The sequence below is a fragment of the Rattus norvegicus genome, chromosome 17, assembly GCF_036323735.1.
Source record: "Rattus norvegicus strain BN/NHsdMcwi chromosome 17, GRCr8, whole genome shotgun sequence".
NCBI lineage: Eukaryota > Metazoa > Chordata > Mammalia > Rodentia > Muridae > Rattus > Rattus norvegicus.
In genome coordinates, this window is record NC_086035.1 from 75,861,871 (window position 1) to 75,884,054 (window position 22,184).

Here is a 22,184-nt window from a genome sequence, read left to right on the forward strand (position 1 = left end):
CCTGAAACTTGCTGATTGTGTTGGGACGGCCAGTAGGTCAATAATCTATTCAGCACTGGGGTTATAAGGCTGAAGCACCATGCTTTTGGGCAGTTTCTGGAAATTGAACTCCGGTCCTCGTATTTGCACGGCAAGCACTTTACCAAGCTATGCACCACCCCCCACCTACTCTTTGAGCTTTGATCCGTCACATTACTGGTTTCATCCTAGGACTTGTGGGTGTTGATATTTACACTGTGTTGTTCTTTTCTTTCCTGTTGTGGAATGCTTTAATGAATCTGTGTGTCAAATTGTGCAGGGGCCATGCTAATCTCTGTATTGTTCCAGTTTCAGTATATGTATGCTGAAACAAACATCACTGTATCATTCTTATTCTCTTTGAGCATCTCTAAAATGGAGAGCCATTCTAAGACGATGATGTCATGTATTCCTGCTTGGCCATCAATGAAATAATGGTATGTCTGAACAGCCACAGGTCTTGGAGTATGTAGACAGAGATGATAACAGCTCCAGCAAGATTAGATGTCTATAGTAAAGATATGAAAACAGTGTGGAGAAGCTGGAGAAGTCACATCCTACAAGGAGTCTGTACTGGCTAGTTTTGTGTGTCAACTTGACACAAGCTGGAGTTATCACAGAAAAATGAGCCTCAGTTGTGAAAATACCTTCATGAGACCCAGCTGTAAGGCATTTTTTTCAATTAGCGATCAAGGGGGTGAGGACCCAGCCCATTGTGGGTGGCGCTGTCCCTGAGCTGGTAGTCTTGGGTGCTATAAGAAAGCAAGCTGAGCAAGCCAGGGGAAGCAGACCAGTAAGGAACATCCCTCCATGGCCTCTGCATCAGCACCTGCTTCCTGACCTGCTTGAGTTCCAGTCCTGACTTCCTTTGGTGATGAAGAGCATGGTAGTAAGTTCAATAAACCCTTTCCTCTCCAACTTGCTTCTTGGTCATGATGTTTGTGCAGGAATTGGAATCCTGACTAAGACAGAGTCTCATCAGGAAACTAAATTGTCCTAGGTGGTAAAAACAAAAGCTACCCACGCATGATGGTTTTTGTGAATTACATGAGAAATGACTCCTCTACTTCATGTATTTGAACACTTGGTTCCCAGTTGTCAGTACTATTTTGGGAGATTATGCAATGTTTAGTTCATTGAGTATTGGGGGAGAGAGTGAGTCACTAGAGTGGATATTGAAAATCTCTAGCCTCATCCCCTTTTCCAGTTCACTCTCTCTTATTCTGTAAGGTTCAAAGTGAGTTTTAACTACCAGGAGACCCCACAAGTGAGGCAGAGAACAGAGTTTGATGCAAACTCAAGAGGTCTATTTTTTTGGGACATCAGGGTTGACCCTCAATCAGCTCCTTGTGGCAAGTGACTGGAAAGTGACCCTGAATGGCTATAACAAGCAGTTTTTATACTTTTTAGGGGTACAGGTTACATCAGCAAGGTTACAGTTTAAACTTATTGGCTAAGTATATTGACCTTTGAATCTATTGGCTAACAAGCATATAACATGCATTCGAACTCTATATGGGATCAGAGGGTCAGGTGACTATCAGTCAGTACATTTTTTGGTTTTTCAAGAATGTCCCTGTTTCTCCAGAGATATATGGGTGGAGAATGGAACTTGACCTAGCCTTGGCTGGAGGTGGGAAGCTGGTACTTGGTCTAATCTTGACCTGAGGTGTAAGGCTGTGGAAAGTCCCTAGGGTCCCTCAATTCCTGTGGGTGCTTGAGATATGGTCTCTCAGCTTCTTACCTCTGTCTTCTCCACTTTTATGGACTTCTAACCCTCTGGAAGCATAAGTCAAAATAAACTCTTATAGATGTTACATTGAATCATGGTATTTTATTACAGCTACAGATGTGACTGACAGAGTGTGCACACTTGTTAGTGTTCTGGAGGCTGAGGCAGGAAGATGGCCAATTCAAACCTAGACTGGGATAGGTAGCAGTAACATGCCACACAAAAATGAAAAAGAAAGGAAATTAGGGAAGGAGAAATGAGAGTTACTGAGTGGGGGAATGGAGTAGTGAGGAAGGCGGAGGGGGAAGCAGAAGTAAAATGTTAAAAATAATCATATTTTGGCATAGTTTTAACTATTAGAATGCATAGTTATTAAACATAACAGCCTTAAAATTCTGAAGCAGGAGTGGGAAATCTGCAGTGCTGGGTCAGGGCAAACCAAACCATCAGAAGTTCCATGGACTATATCTCGGGAGTCTATTATTTAAATCTGAATTCCATGCTCGCATGGCATCTTGAGATTTCTGACAAGTGCACGTAAGGATTTTTGACAGTAAGGAAGTTTCCAATATATTTTTACTATATAAGAAATAAATGTAAAATACATAACTGTGTTTCTAAATTGCTACTGTTTATTTTAAGAAATAAAACATTCATCATCTTAAATCCCTGCACTTCTGAGCGCTGATTGCTATGTGCTGGGAGTGAGGGTAGCAGCAAATTATAGTCGACTCTGCAGCGGAGAGAGAGAATGCAGCTGTTTTTAGTTCTGCTTCTGCAACATCCATGGTGGAATTCAGAATTTACGGAGAGCTGGCTTTTCTCATTTTACTGGCAAAGGAATTGTGAGCTTAATTACCCTCAGGGGTCTTCTGTAAATTATTTCCATAGATTTGGAGAAAGACGATGGCAGAAAATAAACATTCAGCATCTTTTTTTTGTAATGCAGAAAAAATGTTTTACCTCCACAGAACTCTGTTCTCCACCTCCACCCCGACCCCTTCAGGGGATATGAAGAGTGAAGAGGCCTTTCCAGATCTCTGAACACAATGCTCCTCTATCAGAATCCAGAACATACTTTCCTCTGTCTCCTTTCTCCCACTCTCTTCTGGGTATTTTCATTTACCCTGACCGAGCAGGCCTGACCCTTATAGTTCTTTCCCTCTCCATCACCTCCACACCACTGGCACCTGCATGCCTGGAGAGAGACCCCATAACCTTCCACCTTGCCTTCATTCAGTGATGAACATCTGAGCCATGGGAATAACCATGGCGACAACGGTTAGTGAATGAATTCTTATCCCACCCCCGCCCCCCGTGAAACAAGACCCAGGAGCATAATCACATGTGACATTTATTGACTGTTTGCTCTGCCATTAACATTTCATTCAGACCCCTTACACATACCGTGAGCAGGCATTATTATACGTATCCCTAATGCAGACCTGGCATGATAGTCCAGAAGTGACAGCAGCTCCCAGCCAAACTAAGGCTATCTGAGCTCAGAGCTCACATTTTTATCCAGTTTAGCCTGTTTACCTTCCATAAGAATTTTGCGTCTTGCGGGGAGAATAAGTAGTATAATTTAAACATGAAAAGGAGGGAGGGAAAATGGATCAGGAAGGGTGTCAGCTATCCACCACCTTGCCTTTGGTCAGCTCAACCACTGAAATAAGGAAATCTAATGTTTTGACATGTGACTCTTTCCTGGAGTTCAGGCTGACACCCAAACCCATATTTCACATCTGAAGTCTTGCTGCCTCAGTCAAGTGCACTGAAGGCATCAGCCAGAGTCGATGTCAAATTGTCTTATGAAATTTGCTCAGTTTGAGGAAGCCGTCTAGACTGACAAGTGTTCAAAAGGTAGACAAAGACAGTAGGGGCGAGAGGGAGGGATCTTACCTAGTTTTGAGAAGCCACCACGATGTTCCTTCAACAAGAGCTCTGAATGTTTTTCCAAAAGCCACCCCACTGTGGCCGGCCATTGTGTGGGAGACGTTTGCATTTTGCTGAGACCCAGTGGTCCTGCTGAGGAATTATATGGTTGATGTGCTAGAAAAGTCTTCATAAAATGGCATTTTCTTTTCCAGGTTTCCAGCCTCCCACACCTGGGCTTGCCAGGTTCTGGTGTGAACACAATGGCCTCCCCGGCACCATCAGATTTCACTGCCAATGAAAAAGCAACAAACCATGTCATAACCACCTCCAGTCTCTTTGAAACCCACCCAGCTGTTTGGGCATTCTAACCAAGCATAGCATTTTCTTTATGTCACTAGGAGAGCAGGTGGCTGCAAAGCAATGAGTGGCACCCAGCCCATTCCCTAACACCACCCTCCTGTGCTGCTTCCTTCCCATGTGCCGGCTTATTCTGCCTCTCTCTCTACTCTCATTGAGACTACTGTGATACGGAAGTAGATATTTTGCTTCCTACAGACCCAGTGTTAGACCTAAAATGACCCTAAGATAAATCTCGAGCATTCCTCAACCCTTGTAGCTGACTGAATAGGAAACAGTGGTATACAGAATTATGTAAACACTAGATAGCTCGAGGCTATATGTTGTCCTACTGGATTGCCACTGTGTTATAGACAAGCTGTTTATCTTGTCTATAAGGGCTCTGGACAAGTCATGGTTCTGCCCATGGGTTTCTTTAGTTTATAGGTTTAGTGGTTTAGTTCTTTGAACTCCAACACTACAGGAGCAAAATTTCTCTCTTATTATCTTGGGCTGCAAAACACTAATGGAGATTCAGTAAAATCTTTAATTAAGCACTAAGTGCTGATGCATAGAATCTGAAAGAAGCTAATGTTTGCACTTAATATTCGCATTTATTTTCTTCTAATGAACATCAAAGTAGGTACACTGCGGCACAAAATGGTATGAGATAAATGGCTTCCTATTAGGAAAACAGGAGGCCACTTCCAAGGACCAACAAATGGGTGACAGAGGCTGCAAAGAAAGAAAAACAGATGAACTGCAAGACAATGTAAAACGTCAGTTCTAAGGTTAGGGAGATGACTTCGTAGGAAAGCCCTTACAAGTTGGAGGGCTTAAACTCCCATCCCTAGTATGCACCTAAAGGCCAGGTGCACAGTGGGAATATTTGTCAACATGGTCTGACAGCGAGCTGGGCAGAAATAAACAGAGAATCCCCAGAAGCTTGATAAGCATGAGACGGACATGAGACCATATCTAAAATAAGGTCCTCACAAAGGATGAACATCCAAGGTTGTCTCTGATCTCGATATGTGCACTACGGAATGCTTGTACCCACACAAACCAAACACACACACACACACACACACACACACACACACTATATATATATATATATATATATATATATATGTTATATATATCATATATATGGTGTATACACACACTCACATACCATATATCTATACATATATATATGCATGTGTGTATATATATACATATATATATACATACCGTATATATATATATATATATATATAATGTATATACACACATAGGGGGTGGAGGGGGAGAGAGAGATGTGTTATCTGTTCCTAAGATCTGGGTACAGGAAGCAAATAGCACAAAAAATTAAATAGACAAATATTTTTCAGGAGTTCAGACTAAAAACGTAAGGAAAAGATGAATTAGGGACATCATAATACAGCATAAGAACATAATATAGCATTAAGAACAGAGTGTGAACTGAAGCTTGACATCAATGCAGGAACAATCTGACATGGATTTGGGGGCTTTGACTAAACAGTGAGGTAAAACCAGAAAGATATATACATACATACATACATACATACATACATACATACATACATACATTATTTCATATATATGAAAGAAAAAAATTGCTAAAACCTTAGAGTCATCATTGGTATTTTCTGTGGTTATATGGGGCTTAATCTTCGTGTACATAAAAGAAATTCTGGTCTGAAATCTGGCAGTAACTGCTTTTTGAAGGTTTTAACTCAGAAGCCTGATTACAATACAGAGATACATGAATGCTTGAGGGGAAATCTTTTATGTAAATTACTGTCACCTAATATTAGGCTAAACCAGTAAGATAAATTCACGAAGTGAACGCATCTGAATTTTCAGAACAGAAATGACCCATGACATTCTTTCTGACAGTATTTCTTATAGCATGTAAGATGTGTCTATATTATTACCATTTAGGTTAGCATTCCAGGAGCTTTGGAACTTCACAAGTCAACAGCTAATTTGACTTCCTAGTGGTAGAGAAAGAAAAGGGAAAACAGTCTTGACAGATGTACCCCATGAAAGCAAAGTGCTGAGAATTAAAGAATGCCTCCAATGTTCCTGTCAGTTCCCATTTTCCTCACAAAAGCCTTCTCATAGATGAACAATTTCAGGGTGTTCTGCTTATAAATAGGCCACCTCCCAGATGCTGAGCTGAGGCAGACCACAAGGCTCGCCCCAGGTTTAAAGACTAATAAGAATGGTAAGTCAGACCTGGTTAAAACTGCTCTCACTTACTTACTTACTTATATTGCTGAACCAGAATATACCATTCGAGAGACCCACACAGGACAAGGATTCAAGAAAGAGGCTCTGCCTTCCTTATTACCCACAGAGCACCAGGGACAGTCCCACAGTCTGGGGAAAGTAAATTGTTGCATTTGCAGCAGTTCAGATCCTCTGGCTGCCCCATCAGACTAGGAGTATGGCTGCCCTCATACCTCTATATATTACAAGCCAATGAAATCTACATCACAATTTCTGATGCCATAGGCTCTTGGATCGGCATGCTCAGTTCCCAGCTGGGAGTAATCCTGAGACCCAGCTGAACAAAACAGATCACTAGGGGTGGAGCTCAAAGTTTCTTGGGCTGGCCCAGTTTCCTGTCCTCTTGCTATAGTCAAAAATTTAACCAAACCACTTCATGCTACTGATTCCAAGCCTTCCCTACCGTGACAGATCGTATACCTTAGAACTGTAACCCAAAGCAGAAACAAAGTAAATGTATTAGTCAGGGTTCTCTAGAGTCACAGAACTTCTAGAATATCCCTATATTAAGGGAATTTAGTGTAATGACTTACAGTCTGTAGTTCAACTAACACAAGGATGGGCAACTGTAACAGGAAGTCCAAAAGTTTAGTAGTTGCCCAGCCATAAGGCTAATTGTTTTACCTGGTCTTCTGTATAAGCTGGAATCCTGAAGAGTTAAGTTCCAACAGATGTGCTGGCAAGTAAGTTACGAGAAGAGTGAGCCTTCCTTCTCTAATGCCCTTATGTAGGCCTCCAGTAGAATTTATGGCTCAGATTAAAGGTATATCACCACACCTGAATGTGGAATTTGCTTTGTCCCGGGCTAACTTTGAACTCACAAATTTGCTTGCCTCAGTTGCCTGGGATTTAAGGCATGTACTACCTTGCCTGGGCCTAAACTTGTTATGGCCACTATGCCTCAAGACGCCATGTCAAGATCTGGGTCAGAAGCCTGTGTCTTCCAGCTTCAAGATCTGGATCACAGGTGTGCCCTCCAATTCTGGATTGTAGTACTCTCCAGATGTGGTCAAGTTGAAAACCAGGAATGGCCATCAGAGTAAATTAACAAAATAACCCTTCCCTCCTTCAAATTGCTTTCTGTCATATATTTGGCCACAGAAATGAGAAAGGTGACAAACATTCTGAGAGTGCTCAATTCTTTTCTTAAAAGCTGAAGCTACTAAATCTTTCACTTCGTCATCTTACCCAGCAGTGACTGAAACAGATGAGTTGAGCTCAATCTCATTTTTGATCTGTGTCAGGACACATGATGAACAGCAGTGTACTTCAGTCATTTGTTGAAAGACCTATGGAGAAATGTAAAGTTTCTATCAGTTTCCACGGGAACAAGAAAGGACAAGTAGAGCTGCACAAGCAAGCCTTTCATAGCTGACATCTTGCCCACTGTCTACAGAAATCAACAAAAGATGTCACTGCCTGCCTGAGATTATCCAGACTGTGTGTGATCTGGCACCATGACAAGCTTCCCAGGGTATTGGGTAGGTGTCAATAGATCTTTAGCCAGAAAATACTAGAATATTCCGTGCAAGCATGAGAGGAGCCAAGCTATTCCTATTCCCTCAATGCTTAGGAACATGTCCTCGAGCCTTCTCTTTGCTAGTCATTCTATGGAGTGCAAAGCCCACACTGCACTTTAAGCTGCCAGGATGAAATGGCATGCAAAGGGAAAATGGGGCCACTGTGCTGAAGGCAAGGGTAAGAGAAGAGGGCATGTGTAATATGGGAACAGCAGCCGGAAAGCCAGAGTACAATATGAGATGCAACCAGCGAGAGAAACAAAGGGCAGCCCGACAATATTTCACAAATACATTAGGAACAAGACAAAAGAGAATGTGGACCCACTAATTAGTAGGGAGGGAAAACAAATAGCAGATGCATCAGAAGGCTTGAGCTTTTAATACCTATTATGCTCTAGGCTTCACAAAAATGGTTAGCTCTCATCAGAAGCTGAATATAAACCACAGTAATGAGCACGTGGGGAAAGGGAAGGGGGAGCATTTAAATGAAAACCAAACAGATTAGTAACTACTTAGTCAAGCTGGATGGTTTCAAATCGGGACCTGACAGAAGTCATGGTACCAAGTCATAAAAAAGTAGCTCGTGGAATTCGAGTTCCTATTAAACACATTCTTTAAAAAGAGGTAAGATTTCAAATGACTGAATAGGAAGAAGTGACAGCCCCAATCTGGACGGATCAAGAGATGGCTGGAAACAAGAGTTTGGACCCTGAGGGGGGAAACCAAGGTCCCCTGTACTATGGAACAGGCCTAGTGAGTTAGAGACAGGAAGTCTAGACCCAAAGCAGAGATAAGGAAGACTCCCCTTTTATCTTTAAAATAAGATATATTCTTCAGAAGTATATTTGTCAAGGTTCTCTATAGTAACCTAAGTTACAGAATGAATCCATAAAAGGGTACAGGGAGGTTGGAGTATTAGGATGACTTACAGGATGTGGTTCAGCTAATCCAACAATGGCTTTCTATGAACAGAAGGTTCAAGAATCCAGTAGTAGCTCAGTCCACGAGACTGGATGTCTCGGCTAGTCTTCAGTATACATGAGAATCCTGAAGAAGTAGACTCCAATGCTAGTGAAGAAATGGACATCCATATATAGGCTTCAAGCAGTAGGCATGGCCCAGATGACAGGTATGTCTTCTCACGTCAAAAGATCTAGATTATAAATGTGCCTTCCCACCTCAAAGATAAGAAGGGAAGTAGATCTTTCTACTTCAAATGAAGCCGAAGTTCTTCATAGTCATGCCCCTCCATTTTTGGTTTTAGTTCATTCCATATATAGTCAGGTTGATAACCAAGAAGAACCGTCCTAAGAGGGATCACAGATTTTGAGGTCGGCTTGAGTTACTTAGAGTTCAGCATGGAGGGTTGCATGAAGACCCTTCCTAGCATATGAATGTGTGCACTTTTTCCTGTGTATGTTCACCCTTGAATCCAAAAGAAAATTCAGAGATCTTGGGTTATGGTTAAGCCTAGTTCACATGAAAATATTACCTGGACTCTTGAATAAACATGTGAACCATCAGTATTAAAGTAGAATTGAGATTTTGGGCCTCATACTATTCATATATTATTACCAAAGGAAATAGTCACATGCACTGGAAATATTCCTTAAGCTTTATCTTAAGTTGTTTCCAAAGAGATTTACTTTCTGTTAGATCTCTCAGGCTGTCCAAATATCCAAAAATAAACTGAAGCTGATCTATAGGAGGGTTTCTGCCAGCTAAAGAAAGTCCAGCATTCCTCAGGAATTTGTGAAACCAGTTCCCAGCTGCCAAAAGGAGTTGTTTCCCTTACCTCTGGCAGAAAGAACATAGGTCTCTACTGACATATATCTGTGAATGAATATTAAAACCCATTCTGACCTCCAGGCTCCCTCAGTCCATACTCACAAGTACTTGTTATACATCTCAAAGCTTTCCATGTAAGCATGCTGGTGTTTTACTACTGTACCCACCCCCATTTATTATATTTATAATGGCAAGGTTTTATTCCCTGCTCTACATTCTGGCGCTCTCTCTCTCTCTCTCTCCCTCTCTCTCTCTCTCTCTCTCTCTCTCTCTCTCTCTCTCTCTCTCTTTCTCTCTCTCTCTTTGTGTGTGTGTGTGTATGTGTGTGTGTGTGTGTGTGTGTTTATCCCTCCCTCCTTCTCTGCCCTCTCTCATATACAGACACATATATGTTTATATGTGTAATTTTACTTCCTCTCATCTCTCTATCTCTGTGTGTCTGTACACACACGCTATTCTTTATCTCTTTTTAAAAGTTATTTTTATTAATTATTTGGAAATCTCATACCATAAGCCCTGATGGTACTCACCTCTAAGTCTTCCCATGTCCTCCCCACTTCTCATATGACTGCCTCCCATGGAAAAGAAAAAGAAAAAGAAAAAACAAGTCCATTTTGTGTGATCCATACATTCACTTGAACATGGTCAAATGTTTAATGGTCAACACCCCCCCCAAGAGAGGATGGGTGTTTCTGGGCCTGTATCAGCTGCAAAAAGTCATTTGGGGCAGTGAAGAAGGGGGCAGCTCTCCTACCAGGGGTAGTGACAACTTTCCTGTGCCCACAGACATTAAAATGGCTTCAGCTGGCAACCTCATAGGCTTTGGTGGTGGCATATGCCACAGGGTCATGGACATCAACTAATGTTGACTCTTGGCTATGTCAGGGCCATTGATCAACTAATAGGCCTCAGTGAGAGTGTGGGCCACAGGCCTCATCATGGCCTCATGGCTACACATGCTTCTCACATTTGGGATGGTCCCTGAGGCAACTAAACCTGAGGACATCACTGAGACATCAGGCAGCAGCCCAGACTGCGTATATCAGGCGTCAGTGTGGACAGGGGCGACCACATGGACCACCAACCCAACATGTCCTCTGGTGGTTATGCCAGACTCTGACTTTTCTTCAAGGAAGTCAAATTCAGAAAGTGAGCCTCTCTTCATCTCAGCAGGCTTCCCACAATTCCCAAAGCCAAGGGAATCAATCCTGTACCCAGTGGGTCTCAGGTTCCCCAGCTGAGTCTGCATCTCCCTGAGCTCTAAGCTGTTGTACTGGTCAATGACAACATGTCCAGAAGCCTTCTCTGTCCCATCACCATCACCATTTCTCCAGTTCTACCTCCTTCCCTTGCACAGAAATCCACTCCATTTTTCTATCTTTCCCATCTCTCTATCACATTTGTTCATTACAGTGGCACCTGCCTGTCTTCGCATCTCCTCTGTTTCTTGATGTCTCGCCATCTCTACTATTCTCTCCTGCTTCCCTGGCCCTAGCTATACCCTGTCTGTTATCCATGTTCATTCTACTTCTCCATCTCTCTGCAGGATTCTTCTAGATGCCTCTGGTTGTTCTCTGTCTCATAACTACATAAAACCCTTAACTATACCATGGAGAGGTCATGTTGGCATTTTCTTTTTCTGGGCCTCTTTAAATACTTCCAGAAGAAAGTTAAGGATATTCTTTAGAAATAATTTTCTTTCACTAATACTTCAAGAATGGGTAGGCATGTTTAGTTTTATTTGGGGAATTTTGAACATAGTAGTTGGCCTTCTATCAAAGAAGCATCCTAATAAACACAAAGGCACATCTCTCAGTATCACTATGTTAGGAGACTTTGTTTTTGCACGTGAACTGTGAATTTCTTGAAGAAGGGCAATACAGATCATCTGTTTAGAAGCAAGAGTCTCATAGGGTGTCTGAATGGTAACATGGTATGGGCTTGTATCTGAAAACCAAGTGTTCTAGTCCTGATAGAGAAAGTTCTCTGGAGATGGTGTACTTCCTTCTCTATTTTTAATTTATATATTTATAGAGAACATCATTGTATCTCAATGCACATTTATATACATATGCAAATTAAAACCTCACCTATCATCTTTTCAAATGCTATTACATATTCAGAAAGAATGTGTAAAATATATTTTGACACTTTCCAATTCTACTGTAAGGTACTCATTGCTCCCATCCTGCTCTGCCAGAATGGCCTCCTGTTATCTAAAGGCAACTTTGTAGCTGCGGCCATCTCCTCAGTGACCATCTCCAAGATCCAGTCACTTTCATCTTGCTCTTTGATGAGTCTAATATTTTAACATTACACAAGTGCCTAAGATAATAAGGACTTTTTTCTGACCCTTGTTTATTCCATTTACCATAATGCCCTTCTGGTTTGAAGCAAATGACAGGACTCCTTTCTTTTCTGTGGCCAAACAAGATCCCACTGTACGTACCTAGTCTCCATTCTTTTTTTTTCTTTTTTCTTTTTTCGGAGCTGGGGACAGAACCCAGGGCCTTGTGCTTGCTAGGTAAGCACTCTACCACTGAGCTAAATCCCCAACCCTCCTAGTCTCCATTCTTTTGCATGTCGAGGGACACGAGGCTGTTCAGTTCCATATCATGTCTGGTATGTACAATGTTACCATGAACACAGCATGTGAACGCTCCTTCAGCATCCTCATATCCTTTGGATATATATCCAGGGATATGATTTTGTTCATTTTTTAAAAGAAATCTAATTATTATTTCCATCACGGCTGTACTAGTTTATATTCCTACCAACAATACCCTAGGGTTCCATTTTCTCCACATCCTTTTTCTTCTGACACAGTCACTAGTGGATCCACAAACAAGGAGAAGCTTATAAGCAGGGATCCATGGAAACTATCCTCAGTAGCTAAGGAAGACTTCTTTGACTTATCCACCTTCTTCATCCAGGTGCTTCTACCATGGAAAAGCCAACACATGGGCTTGTTGCTATTGATTAGACAGATATTTGTCTTGAAAGGGATGTCTGGAGGTGTCGTGTCCTCTATTCTTCAGACAAACAACATACCAAGGCCATATGGCAAGGTGGTAAGTAGATGTTTTCTACTTACTGAGTAATCTTAGACACCTTCAGATGGCTAGCTCACTACAAAGTGTGTTTTACCAAGCTAAATAAATGGTTATCTATTATTTCAATTCACAGATAACTAAATTTTTGCAACTATCCTTTTTTATTTATTTATTTATTTAATGGTCATAAAGTTAATGTGTCAACACAGAACAGGTGACTTTTTTAAGCTTTCTGGAAGAAGAGGATAAAAACACAGAAGATGTAAAGACTAAAAGGCACAGGTTACCTGGAGAACATAAAGAGGCCAACACAATGGCTTAGAAAGGTGGCCATGGGCAACAGACACTGCTGTGATGCTTCACAATCCTCTATGAGCTAGTTGACACTGACAATAAGAACTATTGCAGATGGCACACTCGGGCAACACACGCTGCCTACATAACAAGAACTCAGTCTCAAGCTTGGGGAACTGATTTTTTAAACGAAGATATGAATCTGTTAATCTGTCCTCTCCCAATCAGCAGGAGGCTAAGAGTGAGAAATTCCACAGCATGCCTGTCTGCAGCCCACATTTGTGTCCCATCCTTCTCCATTCTGAGGACTGAGATGGTAATGAAAGCACTCAGCTCACAGCCATGTCTGCTCATTAGCATGTATTAGGAAATAAGTGAGTCAAGAAAGTGAATCATTCATCTGCGAGTCCCTTCTTTGAGAGAGACCTACAGAAAGTGCTATTTATCTTTTAACTTTAAAAAATGAATTTTCATTCATACAATGTTTTCGTTATTATTGTAAATGTTATTTTGACACGACCAGCTCCCCAGGAGTAGTTAGCGTAGTATAGTGGAGGGTGCTAATTGAGGGAAACTTGATTTTTGTTTCATCTAACAAAAAGTAGCTCTTATTGTTATTAATTTTTTTTACAAATTATCCATAATTACAATTGTCTGGAGAATGTCTTATCAGCCTGAGAGGGACAGAAATAAGCTAGACATACAATAGCACTTCCTAGCCTCTGATTTAGATGTGTATGCTCATTAATGGAAATGTAAATTAGCACTCTAGCAGTTTTAGTCCATGTCATTTTGGGCAGACTAACTGCTGATGACTAATATGTAGGAAACTTGGCCCACATTCAGCCAGCAGTGTCTAAACAGTGGACCTAGTATATTATTTTGAATGACTGGAGATTCTCCCCGTTTCACTATCTCAATGCTTGTTTATAAACCAGTAAGTAGCTGTTGTGTTTTTGTTCTGTATTGTTTCATTTTTTTTTCCTTCAATAATCTTGAAGAGTGAGAAGGGAGTGGTGATTTGTGCTTTGAAGACCTCTCATTTTATCAGCTACACCTTCTAGCAACTTTCATATTTGATCACTTGAAATGCTGAAACAGCTTCGTCTCAAGGAAAACACTAAGACATCCAGCATTAGGATGAAAAGGTAGCAGAAAAGTGTGCTGACTTCCCACAAAGGCCATGGCTGAATCTCCTCTAACAAAAGACTGACAAACTATGACAACTTTATTTCATTTAGGTATTAGATAACTCAGAAGCCTTCACAAAAAAGACTCATAGACCCAGAGGAAAGTGGCCATATGTAGATTTGATGAAGCACAAGGGGCAGCCATGGCAAAATCCAAAAAGCCCAAAAGTATATGTGAGAACAGCCACAGACTTGAAGGAGAACAGCTCAGTGAGGCCTGTCTGTTCAGTTTATTTTTGTCTTATCTGTGTATACTCCTTCCTGCTAAGTATCCTGCAGAACCCCTTCTGGAATAAAGGTCTTCTGATCTACTCCCAGACAAAGGAGGTCACAGAAGTTCTCTAAGGCCAGTGCAACACAGAAGCAGTAGTATTTTTAGGCCTTATATCTTTCTTTGGGTAAAATGGGTTTTGCTTTCTATGACTTACCTTGGGAAAAGGGTCATTCTGCTTTCTGTCCTCACTTCAGAGAGGAATAAAAGCTGAGAAAAGGAGGGCGGAGGAAACCAGAAAGCCCTTGGTTCTTGGGCTGTTTCTGACACCTTCCAATGTGCTTTAATTCAAAGTACTTGGCATGCCAAAGCGTCTTCCTTTGTAGTATCGTTTTCTTAGTCTCAATAATGGCGGACTCTCTGCCCCAATGTCTGAGTCCCTGAGTTTACACGGGATATAGAAAATGCCAGTTTCTCCAAACTGTGGCTTAACTAGTAATTTACAAGTACTCTCCATTCTCCAGAGAGTACAGTCTTTTAGAAGCCAGTCAGTTTGGATGCCCAGGTAGGATATAGGCGGAATTGTTCAAATTTCCAGTTAATAGCAGAGGTTCGATCTCTCTGTCTGTCTCTCTCTTTCCCCCTCCGCCCCTCCCCTTCTCTCTTTGTCTCATTATCTCTCTTGTTCTCTCATTCTCTCTCTCTCTCTCTCTCTCTCTCTCTCTCTCTCACATACACACACACAAATCAAAGACAACTATTTTTGGTTTTTCATTCTACAACTTTAAATTTCTTTCAGGGTGGTACAGGCCATATGTGCATATGATAGCCCGACAACATGTAGGATTCAGTTCTTTCCTGCTACCATATAGCTCCTAAGATATCAAATTCAGGTCGTCAGCCTTAATAGCCAGTACCTTTGCCCACTGAGCCATCTTGCTAGCTCTAGGATGACTATTTCAGTATCTTGATGCCATCACTCTATGGACTTAAAGTTATAGAGGTGATGGTTGAGAAATGGGACCATTCTCAGTTGCTATGCATCGATCACATGCTGATACGTGGCTGCTTACAATGTGTTTGGCCATAGCAGACACTGAGATGGGCAGGCAGAATGAAAGGGCGCAGGTTTCCAAAGCAGCCAATGCACCATGCTACTCGTTAATTCTATCACAAACTACTTTCAGTGTGCACTTCGCACTGTCCTTCTATTCCAGATGTAAACTGGAATGGGCTTTCTCAATGTCATGTCTTCCAATTACGTAGGGGTAAACCAGAGGGTGGACCTACACCTGCAGCTGACGACTGTTCACAGTATTTGTAATGCAAACTAGCTAATTAAGAGGATGGTCAAGTGGGAGTTTTCTGCTGACACTAGTATAGAAAATGAGGGCCGTGTCTCTGTATGCATTTAGACTTACAGCATCAGCAAGTGAGCAACAAATACACAATCCAACACCAATCTATAGAGAAGAAGCTAGCCACGTCTCTAACCAAAAGCCTTTGGATTGGCATCCACTGACAGTCATTCATCATCTTAGTCTGGCCCTGATGGAAGAAAGTGCTTGTCGCCAGGTTCAGTCATGAGTGTGGTCAACAAGACTAGTCAGAAGGCCCTCGGCATGTTGCGGTACTCCGTCCCCCCCTGTGGGATCACATTTGTATTAGCCTTAGTATTGCATGAATATGATGAGAGGGAAGATAAGCCTAGGACTGACTGGACCCTGGAAAGCCTGAAGTGAAGGTGTTGGGTGAGAACATACCCATTTTCAATTGTATTCTGAAGTGGCTTCATGGCCAACGCTGTGTATGATACTCCTATTCTTCATGACGGGCGACTTCTGGCCCATCCTATACCATTATTTCAGTTGTGCTCAACTGGGCAGAGTCTGTTCAGTGGCATCTAGTTGGTACTACTCTAAAATTCCTTCACCACAGATTTCAAAAGTCTTTAGGAATCATTTGTTCCAATGATTTAATTAAAATTTAAGCCACACATCTGTTTGGAAACATATCAACAGAGACAAAGATGCTTGTTCATGGGCTGGTGATTGACAAGGGGAACAGATTGACTTGGCGTTTATGTGGAACTCATTAATCTTTTTCAAGTACATCCTGGGGAAACATGGAGTTCTCCCAACAAGCTGTTATGAAAATAGCACTTTCATCTTGTATAGTTGGAATCCTAGTTACAAAGGAAGTCAGAGTTAAGGAGAGCGGACCCACTGCTGGAACAATGTTGTGAGAATATGCTGTATAATATTGACAATGACAAGACTCTTGTATATGAGATCACCAACCTTGCTCTAGTTAGTAGTTTATTCGCTTACTTATTCTTGACCAGCCTGTCCTGGAACTAACAATCCTCTTTTCTCAGATTCTTGAGTATTAGGGTGACAGCCACATTGCTGGGCTACTGTAGTCATGAGAGCTAGCTAGAATATGACCAAGTCCCAGCGCAGTCTTAGCCTTGCACATGTTAAATGTTGATCCCTGACTGTAATTTTATTTCTTATTTAAGCAGCATCACTTTGTGCTTCAAAAGAAAACTCACTAGATGATGACTTGGAGATGTCTAAGTCATTATGGTATGTCCTTGAGAAATTCCATACCTAAATGATATAGGAGGTAAAAGATTAAAGATAGATAGCGATCATTCCAAATAAAGTGTAAATATGGGGGCATCCATCCTGATGAAGAAAGACACCCTCTAAGTCTCAGCAGGAGAGAGAGAGAGGGCTGATGGGAATTTCCATGAATTTAGCATTTCTGGCTTTGTTCTGGCTTTGAATGCTGTCTCTGCACATTTAAATTCATCTTATTTCAGAATGCTGGATTCGTAACAGAGAAAAAAATGGTGCAGATGGCTAAATTATCCTCACTTGTTTGAAACCATGACAACTTACCATAATATAGCTTTAAACACCTGAAATTAATTAGAGGGAGAACATTTAAACATGGAGAGCAGGATTTACAGTATGGGATTAAATACAGAGACGTGTTTTGATTTTAGGCTGTCATTTATTATTTTACCTATAAATGTTGATCAAACAGTTTATTTTGTCTTAATAAAGGATATTTCAAGGAACATGGGGGAAAACCCCTGCCTAAGATTCTAAACATAGGCATTTTTAGAAACCTAGGGGTGAATTTTTCTTTTAATCATGATATAGACATTCAGTGAGTGTCTTAGATTTCTATTGCTGTGTTAAAACATCATAGCCAAAGCAACTTGGAGAAGAACGAATTTGTTTTATATCACAGTTTATCCAGGGAAGTTGGGGCAGAAACTCAAGGCAGAAACTTGAAGTCAAGAACCGAAGCAGAGGCCATAGAGGGGTTGGATTATTAGATTGTTCCTCGTGGCTTTCTGAGCCTGCTTTCTTAAGGTCTAGGACCGCCTACTGAGGGGCAACACCAGCCACACAAGAACAGGCCACATTAATCATTAATCAAACCCTGTGCTGACTTAGAGGCCAATTATATGGAATCACCCTCTCAGATGATTTTAGCTTGTAGCCAATTGACATAAAACTAACCAACACAGTAATTTTTGTAGGGAAACAGGAAAATGCATTAACAATTTTAAGGACCTATCATCCATAAATCACTAATTTTACATAATATTATCTCCTAACATTACTTCAGGCTCTTCAGGCATGTAAGGTAAGACTTGTCACAGTAAACCAAGGGAAATAAATCTCAGGATAATGGAGTCAGATAAGTACTGATTTGAACCTTGACTCCATAGATGACTAGCTACATGGTCTTGAACCAATAGCTTAACCACTGAGGTGCACAGAAAAGAGTCATAATAAGAGAGAAAGAAGACAAGACATGATGGTACATGCCTTTGCAGACACAGAAGATTTTCAGTGTGACTCAATCTGTGTTCAATTTCAGATGCTGCTGACTATCCTGGAAAAGAGTTGGGGTCCAGAAAAGAGCTGAGGCACACAGATAGATATTTAGACTCTAATGGTAGATATCACTTATATCTAAAATGAAATAACATTACCAAGGATATCAGCAACAATAAAAAAGAATAGCACCGAACATAACATGTAAAGATTAATCAGTCAACAATGAAAGAAACTGAGCAAGTCAAGACTGAGATAGAGTACCAAGATGCCGCCATGGTTCAAAGTATTTGGAATACTTAAAGGCTGTATAATGGCCAAAAAAGATCAAGACAAAAAAATTGCTTTGGACTTATAAGGAACACATAGAGGAAGAGTAGAGATGGAGGCCAATTGTGGAAAGGTTAGGAACAAATAGAGGAAGAAAAAAAATCAAGCAGTAACTGTTGAAACACTTCCAAGAAGTTTAAAGTGAAAGATCACAACGATTTGAGACAATCCAAAACAGCTTTTAAAGATATAAAATATAAGTACTGTCAGGTTCCAAGGGTACCCCATGCCCTCCCACAAAAGGTAGGCCCACTGACTATGTCCAGATTTGACCAACTACTATGCTAGTGCTAGGCTCAGCTCGGGATGGATTTGAAAGATTTCTGGTGCTTCAATAAAAGCCAGTTGTTCCTTGGAAATTTGTGAAACAGAATCCTGCCTGCCAAAAGAAGCCATTTCCCTTGCCTCTGACAAAAGGTACTTGTGTCCCTCTGTTGGAGTATACTTTGGTGTCTAATGGCGTATCAAAGTCCACGTAGGAACCTCCAGGCTCCTATAGTACGCACTCACAGGTACCTACCACACATTTCACAGTTCATACTAGCATCCTTGCCTTTCTTGTCTCCCCAACTCTTCCACAGCTCCTCCCCCACTATTCTAACTACTTTGCTAGGTCCCAGACAGTTATAGTACACAGGCTTCCTTCCTCCCAGATACCCAGTCCTTCTGTATATAAAGGCAAGGCTTTCCCCTGGTCCCACCCATTATCTTTTTCTCTCCTATTCTCCTTCCCTTCCCTTCCCTTCCCTTCCCTTCCCTTCCCTTCCCTTCCCTTCCCTTCCCTTCTCTCTCTCTCTCTCTCTCTCTCTCTCTCTCTCTCTCTCTCTCTCTCTCTCTCTCTCTCTCCCCTCTTCCACCTTCCCTCCATTCCCCCCCATCTCTCTTTCTCTCTAGTGCAGTCTGCTTCTTTCTCTCTCTGCTCTGGACTCTTCCAAGTGGCTCTGTTGGTTCTCTTTCTTTCTTACCCACAATAAAAACGTTTCCCCTAATCATGGAGTGACCATCTCAGTGGTTTCTTTACACATCCTCACAAGTTTATTTTGCTGATGGGGCTAAACCATGGAGAGAAGAAGAAACTGATCATATTTCCAATCAGTCTGGGAGGAAATAAAGCCAGGAACACAGCTGTAGGTTAATCTTGGAAAGCAAAACTTTTCAAGCCAGGGAGCTGGAGATAAATTGTATAATGGCTGGATAGATTGAAAACATGGGTTCCACACTGTATCACAATTTTTCTTTCCTCATTTATCTATAGTCCTGTGTTCATCTCTTTTATTTTCCAGAAAGCAACTTAAAATCTTGTCAGAGCAGAAGAAAATGGACTCATTTTTAGGAAATGGTTAACTTCAGGCCATTGAATTCTTTTTCAGGAACAATCATCACTACAATCCCAGTACATCACTATGGTCCCAAAGAAGTATATTCCCCCACGAGAGAGAGAGAGAGAGAGAGAGAGAGAGAGAGAGAGAGAGAGAGAGAGAAGACTTATTTCATCCCCAGTCACACTAAATATAATGTAAGGTTTTAATACTTGAGTGGGCCTTTAGAGATCTTCTTTATAAACAGGATATTTTTTTTTTGGTTCTTTTTTTTCGGAGCTGGGGACCGAACCCAGGGCCTTGCGCTTCCTAGGCAAGCGCTCTACCACTGAGGTAAATCCCCAACCCCTAAACAGGATATTTTTAAAGTAAATGTGTGCTAATACCATGGATTAGGTAGTAATGCCACAGAACTCATGAAAAAGATAATTTTTAAAAAAAAGAGAGAAAAAAATAAAAAAGAGACTAGTATCTTGTTGGAGAGATCTTGTTTTGCCTAGTACTTTAATTATCACTTTTCAACCAGTTATAGAGGGACCTACCCATGAGTCATGCAGCATTCAACACAGGATGGATAAATAAAATAAGTCATGAAAATTCATAGCATGCAGGAAGATGTAAAATATTCAGGACCACACAGCTTGTGCACTTTGGGGCATTGTTTATAGGTATAAGGTTTGGGGGCATAGGTCTGTTCCATCAAAAACAATGAGATGCAGGGCTGGCATGGGATGGTTCAGTCAGGAAAGTGTTCACGCATAGACATGAGGATTGGAATCTGAATCCTCAGAACCTTATCAAAATCAGATGTGGGAGTACACATCTGCAACCCCATTGCTCCAACAGCAAGATGAGAGGTGATGCCTTAGTCAGGGTTCTATTGCTCTGAAGAAACACCATGACCATAACAACTCTTATAAGAGAAAGCATTTAAATGGGGCTTGCTTACAGGTTCAATGGTTTTATCCATTAACATCATGGTGGAGAACATGGTAACACTCAGGTAGACATGGATTTTGGAGAAGTAGCTGAGAGTTCTACATCTGGACCTTCAGGCAACAACAGGAAGAGAGGGGACATTGGGCCTGGTTTGGGGTTTTGAAACCCCAAAGCCCACCCCCAGTGACATACTTCCCTCACCAAGCCCACACCTATTCTGTCAAGGCCGTGCCTAATCTTTTTTAAATAATGTACTCCTTGATGACTGAATATTCAATATATGTGCTTACAGAGGTCAGTCTTATTCAAACCACCACAAGTAGGGATGTGAGGATTTTCAGGAGCTCTCAGACCACTTAGTCTGGAAGATGCAGCAAGAAACAAGAAAAAGGAGAACCTGAAAAACATGGAGAAAGGCAAAGAGAAGCACCAAAGGTTGTCTTCTGACCTACACACACACTATGACCTGCATGCACTTGTACCTGCATGTGTTTTCACACTGAATAGGCACATATTGTACACACACACACACACACACACACACACACACACAATGGATGAGTTACCTTATAGCTTCTCTGGGATGGTTAGGTAGCATTGTTTGAATGGTCTAGTGGAAAATTTAAAGTCAATTTTTGAGAATGAGCAGGAACTGGTCTCATTGATAAGGAGAGCTGCTTTCTTAAAGGACCTTACCCACAGAAACAGGATGAGAAGCAGAAGGGCCCAATGGTTGAGCCACCTGAGCCCTCCAACATGCATGCACATGCGCGCACGCACACACACACACACACACACACACACACACACACACACACATACACACACACATACACACCTTAATTTTTAGCCAATGTCATGGCATCCCGTTATATTAAGCCTTAACTCCAGAGAGAGAGAGAGAGAGAGAGAGAGAGAGAGAGAGAGAGAGAGAGAGAGAGAGAGTCCCTCACTGGACCTGGACCTCCCTGACAGGCTAGGCAGGCTGGCTATTGAACCCCATATATCTGTTGCCTCAGTGGTGAGGTTATAAACATATGTCACTGTGCCTCCCTTTTCTATGCATGCTGGAGATGAGCTCTGGTCCTCACAATTATTAGGCAGGTACAGATGAGCTTTCTTGCCAGCCCCAACAAAAAATGTAGTATGAAGAAGTATTTCCTGGGTAACTAAATAGTAAAAAGAGAGTACTAAATAAAAAGCACAGAAGGTAGACCAGATGTACGAAGCAAAGTGAGCTAGAAGAAACTATGGGCAACAATTGAATTATTAAACATCCAAGATGAGAGAAGGTACCGTGAGGGAAGGAGTCAGGAGGGAACTTCATAACTGGTACTAATGGTTTTCAAAAGGACATGCTAAGACTAGGTCTTTGGGCTTTGAAAAGCAAACAGAACAACCTAAGTGGATTCTGT

The 22,184-nt window shown here is 41.5% G+C and overlaps 1 protein-coding gene and 1 pseudogene across 16 annotated transcripts in view; one reads left to right on the top strand and one right to left on the bottom strand.

The window, feature by feature from the left end:
• Celf2 (CUGBP, Elav-like family member 2) overlaps positions 1 to 22,184 on the top strand; it is an 825,373-nt gene that overhangs the window by 47,943 nt on the left and 755,246 nt on the right. The gene's annotated exons all lie outside the window — the stretch shown is intronic.
• On the bottom strand, positions 254 to 354 carry LOC120098055 (U6 spliceosomal RNA; annotated as a pseudogene).